This window comes from Cyprinodon variegatus, unplaced genomic scaffold, assembly GCF_000732505.1.
Source record: "Cyprinodon variegatus isolate N-32 unplaced genomic scaffold, C_variegatus-1.0 Scaffold79, whole genome shotgun sequence".
In the NCBI taxonomy this organism is placed as follows: domain Eukaryota; kingdom Metazoa; phylum Chordata; class Actinopteri; order Cyprinodontiformes; family Cyprinodontidae; genus Cyprinodon; species Cyprinodon variegatus.
In genome coordinates this window covers 471671-479714 of record NW_015150532.1, presented here as the reverse complement: position 1 = coordinate 479714, position 8044 = coordinate 471671, and positions in this window count along the sequence as shown.

Sequence of the window (8044 nt, the reverse complement as noted above, 5' to 3'; positions counted from 1 at the left end):
GAAAGAAGAAGGGTTGGAAGACGCGCTAGCAGCACTGCTGTATGGGACCAATTTGCATTTAGAGTGACCTAAGATGACGGCGGAAAGAAAGTTGTGGATAAAAGTGCAACAGTGTGCAAGCATTGTGCAACACGTTTTGTTTATGCTAACAGCAACATGGCCAACATGTTATGCTAACCCCGAAATCCCACATACTCCGTCAGCGCTCCAGACCGCCTGCGCAAAGCAAAGCATACAGCCTCCTCTGTGGCTCCCGTCCGCTCCGCAAGGGCATGTGCGAGATGATTAAATTCAAAGCAGCAAAACATGTGGAGATTATCCAGGGTTTCCGCAGATCATTAAAATAAAATTACAATTAAATAATTTTTTTTGGATTTTTTCATTTATTTAATTAATTTTTATAGGATTTCGGTGTAACAATCAACATATACCGAACTGAACCGAAAACCATGACCACGAAACCGTGAACCGAACCGAACCGTGGATTTTGTGAACCGTCCCACCCCTACAGTGATATATATATATATATATATATACTAAAAGTATTTTTGAGTTAGCCATAGCAGCCATACCACTGCCAGTTTTCCAACTACAGTAGGTTGCCATCCATTTTTCTAGCAGTAATTTCCAAACAGGAGGGAAAACTGTTGCCGTCCACTTTTTAACCATCTGAATTTGCACAGCATTACACAACTTTTCTAGCATTTAGATTGAAGGATTTTTAAAGATTGAACAATTTTAGAATAGAAAATCCCTTTATTGTCCCACAATGGGGAAATTCTGGTGTTTACAGAAGCAAAAAGATGACAGGAAAAAAAAAATGCTCACGCAAATGTGGTCCTTAGAAAAGCATACTGGTATTAGGAGAAAAGTGTATAAGAATGTTCAATGTTTAGGAGTTTTAAGATGTTTTAAAACCTTTCTACACTTTCATACTTTTTCTTTCTTCACCTTTACAAAACCAGACACTGACAATAAAGCTCTGATCATTGCATCTCTTACAATGCAGGCATTATATAAACACAATATAATACCTCTAATATGCTTGCATGAATCCATTGTGAAACATATATAGGAACCCAGTGCCTTAAAATATCCCGATTCAGTTATAAATAACTACGACTGCCTCAGAGGGTTCACTGTGCCACTATGTGCTATAAATTTCTGTAAAGTGTGTCCTGTTTATTTTCTGCAGAAACACCCACTATGACTCTGTGTTGAGACCTGTGTAAATGTAAAAACGTGCTTCTGTGTGAGGCAAACAGCATCCAGTGAAGTGAATATGAGCTTGTATAAAACAAGAACAAAGCGCTCAAAACCAGATCGCTATGGTTCTTTTTTTTGATGAAAACTATTTAGTATTTTTGTAATGTGAATTTTTGTACTATAAAACTGTATTAAAGAAAGAATGTCTTTAATAAAACACAAAAGAGTTAAAAGATCAGAGTTTTTGTGATTTTTCTTTTTTTGGGGGGTGTTATTTTTCAGCAGGCGGCCAGCTTTGCGTGTGATGAAGAGATTTTGGGCGTTGGGCAGTGGTAGACTTCCATGAGCCTCTTCCTGTGGGGAAATAGTGAACATTCCAGGTTTTAACCCTGCTCCCCATCGGCCCTCTGGAATAATACAGAGTCCACACACAAACTATGCCAGAGTGGCAAGCTATACTCATATGTGAACATGCTTAAAAGCTGTAAAATTGTGCTTCCCAACATGGATTATCCAAAGACCTCCTTGTCTCCGTGAAATTTGCTCTCAAACCTGGGTTGCATCATGCTGCTCAGAGTGTATTTGCGCCCTAAGCTAGGCTGATCGTTGTTAAGGATAAGACAAATAGCCCACAGTGAAATTAGAGCTGATTAGTTTAACAAGCTGCCAAGTATGCTTTTTGGCAAAAAAAAAAAAAAGAAATGTAAGGCTTTTAGCTGAATTCTGCTCTGCCTCTAGGTCTGCTCAGATGTTTTCATACATCCATCACTGTCATGGCAGTTGTAACAACTTAAGGCTTTTAATAAGTTGTACCATTAATATAAAACCTGAGTGATTTAAAAAAAAAAAAGTTTCTCAAGTTTAAATGTATTCATTTTTTTGTAATCCTTCTTATCTAAAATATAGAAACACACTCAACTAATGTTGGAAAGGGTTTAAATGATACATTTTAAAGAGATGCTAATGAAGCAGCCCTCCATCTTCTATCATTACCTTGAAACAGAGGGAGCAAAAAGTGACAGCAGTGTAATTCTGACCAGGTCTAAACCCAAGGCAAACAAACTTTGAAGGATTTGGTTCAATGTGAGTATAAACAGAGAATTAAAGTGTTGGCGGTCACCACAATTTTCTCTGAAGTCTCTGTGTTAGTAATTGTGAAGCCTTTTGGAAAATAATGTCTTCAAGATGCCATATATCTAATATGCACCTCTTTATCAACTAGATATCCATACATATGCAACTTCTCTATGTGTATGAGGATATAGAGGTTGCATATGTATGGATATCTAGAAGATATCTAGAAGCTGTAACACGGATTAGTGTGAGCAGAGAACAGGCATGTGAATAGAAGCTGATAATAAAAACTGGGCAGGATTTTATTGTGACGCTGATATATGGCTTCCTTGTGGTGCAGACAGTTTCAGATTATATTTCTGTCGGGCTGTGGTGAATATTTTTAGATGGTGTATCCAGGCTCATGTGGCTTTAATGTTTATGGTGACATGACAGTTTTCCCAGACTCCTTGGATATTATGGTTTTATACACATTGTCATGGACGAAATTTTTATTTCAGAAGTGGGGGAGACGCAAGTATTTTTAAGTTCAACGTGTTTTCTAGTAATTCTTCTGTCTGTTTTCTCCACTTTCTCTTGCATCTCTGCTATCCCTCTACTGATAGAATATATGGATGCATGACTGGACTGGAGAATTTGGGGTGCAACAATCCATATAGATTTACAACAAATAGTTTTACATTTATTATGAGCTTGTAGATATGGGAACCCATCCCCTTGGCTGTGGCAGTGGGCTGCCATTGTGTAGCGCCCCGGGAGCAGTGTGGGGTTAAGGGTCAGGGAGCCAGAGTGTCAGTCCGTTGGAGTCGGGCTTGAACTCAGAACAACTGTAATCCAGAGGTGGAAAGAGTACTAAAAAAATTGTAATTCAGTAAAAGTATCTTTAATTTGCCTAAATTTGACTCAGAGTAAAAGTAAAATTACCCATCTCAAAATTTACTCAAGTGAAAGTACAAAGTTACTTCATTTAAAATGTAATTTGAGTAAAAGTTACTTAGTTACTTTGAGTTATTTAATGCGAAAAAAGGATGAGTCATGAATCGAATTGAGCACAAGGTGTTTTAATCGAGTTCAAGGCGTATTTCAGTGGACATTCACACTTTTAAAAGATCAGCTGGGCTAAAGAACATACTTCCTCACAGCACAAGGACAGTCACAACCTGTACCATAAAGTACAAACAATTTTCAATCCTACTGTCCAACAGACAACACCATGATAGGAATAAATAAATTTAAACTACGCTTTAAAGTTTTCAAAATGCACACAAAATTAAATGCCCAGAAGATACCAGAAATCAAACTAAAATGCAACAGGATCCCACTGTTATTAACAAGCTCCTCATTTAATGATTTTAACTGACACTTGTTTTACTTTGATGGTGATTTTTAACTGTCACTTATTTTTACATCAATTGTTTATATGTTTGAATTGTTAATAAAGTGCTGTTAAAAGTCAAAAGTCTTCTTCTATTTTTAATGGCAATTAAGTGTCGGCTCCGTGACACAGGGGTTTAAATTTCCGGCCGCATTTAATTTTTTCATCATCAGTATTTATTTATTTATTTATTTATTTATTTATTTATTTTACTCAGTAACGTGAGGGGGTTTTAAATGTAGCGAAGTAAAACTACTTAGGTTAAAATTTCCTCGAGTAAAAGTAAAAATTACATATTTCAAAAACTACTCCGAAAATTACAAATTACTCATAAAAAGTATTCAATTACAGTAACGTGAGTAAATGTAATTCATTACTTTCCACCCCTGCTGTAATCCGAGCGCAATGCCCTTACCACCAGGCCAAACTCCCCCGTTTTACCGTCCGTAAGTGGAAGTTAGATAGGATAGTTATGGAATAAATTAATAATTTCAAAACTGCATCAAGATGATCTTGTAATACATTTATCTGCTCTATTAAAGGTCTGCTGCTTGACAGACATTTTATTTCTTTCATCAATTGTTGTTTTTAAACAGTGTTAAAAGTTTTCTTACATAGGACCATTTAGATCCAAGGAAATCCAGATTGCTTTACTGGACATCAATAGAAAAACAAAATGAAATAACTGAGGTTTTGACCAGAAACAAAGCCTAATATATCTTATTTTAGCCAGTTTATTGCTGAGAGGCAGCAACAGGTTGAGGAGGGGTAATAATCTGTGCCAATTCCAATTTTTCTGGTATCCCTTTGCTATCACTTTACACCCTTTGAACAATGTGAAAAAGAATCAGATCAGACAAAAGTTTTTTTTTTTTTTTATTTCATTGTCTGAAGTGTAAGTACCTCGGTGTCTTTTTTCATGAGTGATTACAAAATGGAACAAGCGATGGAACCAAACATTGGAGCTTATGTACTGTAACTGTTTATGTAATGCCGCACAGCAGTGATCAGAGGAAAGTGATCTGGAAGATAAATAGCAGCTTAAGAAGCTCAAGCTGAAGTTAGTCGCTCATGACAAATAGCGGAATAAATGGGACGAGAAGTAAAGATATAAACTTTCATAGCCTTGAAAATGCAATAGTCAGCTTTCTTGTCCTCTCTTCATGACAAATTGTGAAAAATGTGTAGATACTCATCTGTTAAAAATGCACTGTGTAAAATTCTTCTGTTCTCCGTCACAAACTTGACAAATCTCAGCCTGGGAAACAGAGCACACACCCCTCCCCTCCCCTCCTTCCACTGCAGCATCAGTAGAGCCTTTTTCTCATTTCAAAACATCTTCGTTTCTTTAATTGAAAACAACAGAAGCAGCACAGAGCCTGTTGGCGCACTGTAGCCAAACAACACTCTGATTTCTTTCTTATTAACATCTGGAGACATTTTCTGAATGTAATTCAAAGAAGTTTGTCTCTATCGTTCAATGCAGGAATCCCTTTTATGTGGCCTGGAAAACAAAACAAACTGTTGTGTTTTCCTGCCACAGTTAAACTGCTGTTATTTGTGAAGCAATTAGCCAGTGCCATGTACAGATTCTTCACAGGGGCTCTTGATATGCTGCTGCGGTTACTCTGAAGTTATCTCTCTTTCTTGTTTGCCCCTTTTCACATAAACACACTTTAAGAATCATCTGGACTCCCACCAAGATCACAATTTGTTGCATCTGTTAGCAGTTCAGTTACTTTATTGACACAGTTTCTAATCATGCAGTCAACTTAACTAGAATAGAGTAGGGGGAGTATGTTCCTTTGAGTACAGAAATCTGCTGACCTCAGCTGGTGAAAGGACACTACTGGGATCATGATGGGAAGCCCAGCAGACAGAATACTTTCTGAGGAAGCTGAAACAAACATCAGTTCCAACCAGAGTTCCCAAAACAAGCGGAAGATGACTGCACATCCTGGAAAATCAGCGTGGTACTGGAACTGCATCATGGCTGACAAAGGGCCCTGCAATGGAACATGAGGGTAGCTAAAGAGATGGATTCCAGTATCCATACATTCTGTCCAGGATTTAAATTGTGCTCACATTAAGGAATTGGACTTTGGTATAAGAGCTCACAGCATACAGACTTTAAAGGTATCGAGGAGGATGTTCTTTTTCCGGATAATTCATCACAATAAGTGGTCCTCCTATTTGTCAATCATTCTGGTGATATGTTTACGTAATGCCGTCCTACGTGCTCATCCCCATTTTCACTTATCGGTGGTGTTTCAGATATAGTGGAAAAAATAAAAGTAAAGTAAAATAGGGAAAGATGCAAATGAAAGAAATGGCCGTGTGCACGCTCTTTGATAGACGTTCCCTCTCGGGAATGGGTACAGGTTTATTTTTTTATTTTTTTATTGTGAAAATCCTCCATTATACCTTAAAGTACCAATAAGAAAAATAAAATATTTAAAGTATGAATGATACTAAATTAAAAATTGATTTTATATAATTTTGCATTAAAATCAAGGAGCAGGATTTACCAGGTTGTTCTGAGTTACTATGAATCAAACAGGCTTATTTTTAACACAAATTTCATACATTTAGTGGCTAATGGCAGCTATGCTTTAGCAGCACAACACTAAAGTATTACTGTACCTTAACTGCAACAGATGTCTATGACAAAACCATTGTTTAATCTCTCATTCTCTTCCCTGTATACGACACTTCCCCTTTCTCCCTCCAGTCACTACGAGTCTTCTGAATGGCAGCATTCTTTTATTAAAATGTGTTTTATATTTGCGCCCTTAAAATGATTACATTGATCATCTTTAATGATGTTTTGATCAACAAAAAATACAAGAAAATTTAAATGATCTTGTCATCAACACTTTAAGAAACATATAAAAGGCAGGTTGTAATAGTTCAAAATGTTTATTTCTGTTAAAGCTGACCGCTTTAAGGAGTTCTTTGTGCACCAACCAAAAGGAAATGTCTGCACCAATAATTATCTCTACAGACCTCACTGCAGGTTTATTCAGTTTTTTTTTATTGTCGACCCAAACCATATAGGAGCAGAGGAAGGAGCAAATGATGACAGTCTAGAAGATGACCAGCAGCTCCAGTAGAAGAAGGTGGACTGAATCCAAAAGAGCAGTTCTTCTATGGTAAAATCAGTTGTTATTGGCAGAGGTATAAACAGGTACGGTAGGTCATCCAAAAGACGAGCAATCGTAGCTGAAATTATTGAGGAAGTTACTACTGGTTGATCAAAAATGTGCTTAGATAAATGTCGGTAAGGGTGGAGGCAATATTTTTGCATGGATCTGGCTGCTTGCATTACTTGAAGAGGTTCAACCATTAAGCTAAATTGTTAGGAATAATTTGAAACTGTTTTACTAGATCCTAAAACTTACTAGATAACTCAAAATCTAAGGAACATCTGTGAGAAAAAAAATGTCTAATCCATGGAGGCGCTATTTTAAATTCTTCTCCAATCCGCAGCTAACATCTTGGATACAACAACCCACAGGTGGTCATATTGTTAAGCTTGATCTGTCTATATAACAAGTATTACAGATCCCAGAAAACTTTAAAAAGGTTTTAACTTGTGCTGTGCGGTGGGGAATAAACTTACCATAAATCTATCTGAACCTGAATCTTCAATGTTTTCCATGTCTGTTTCTTTAAGTTTGTTCAGTGGGAACCAGCACACATTTGTTGTTTTTGATTAGAATGTTGCTCAAAGAAAATAAAAGCGTCTAACCTCTAGTTTCTCCTGAGACGCTGTAAATACAACAACTTGGCCTGCCTTTGCCTTGAGTCAGCTTGGAGCCCGTCACAGAGCCTGACGCCACATAACTTCTCTGGCATTAGCTCTAGAGGTCACCGCTCCTCCCTTTGACAGATGGAGGGATAGTGGGAAGAAGCGTGGCACTCCCTCTGAATGCCCTGCCTGATATGTGACCTCATTACCGCTTTCACTGGGCATGTTCTTATCCAGGCAACGCCATGATGACGGCTGGCTCCCAGCGGGACCTCGGCCTCTGAGCTCTGCCAACTTTTGGAGAATTTTTCTTTTCTTGGCTCGTGGCGTACAAACAGCTTCCAAGACTTTCAGCAAAAGTCAGACAACATACTTAATGCATTACATGTTTAATCTGGTGTTTGTGATCATCTGTGTTCATTAAATGTTTCGTTTGAGCTGACCCAGAACAGGAAGGATGCAGTGGCCAGCAGCAGGCCTTTCAAATGTTGTGTAACCATCTTTGAGCCATCTTCATACTATGATTGCTAATGTCCTCCCTTAAAACAACTCTAAGTCTTGAGGTTAACCATAACGGCAGAGTCCCTGTCCAGAGGCCCTGACTCCAGGGAGTTCTTCTGTGCTCCAGCTGTAAGTCT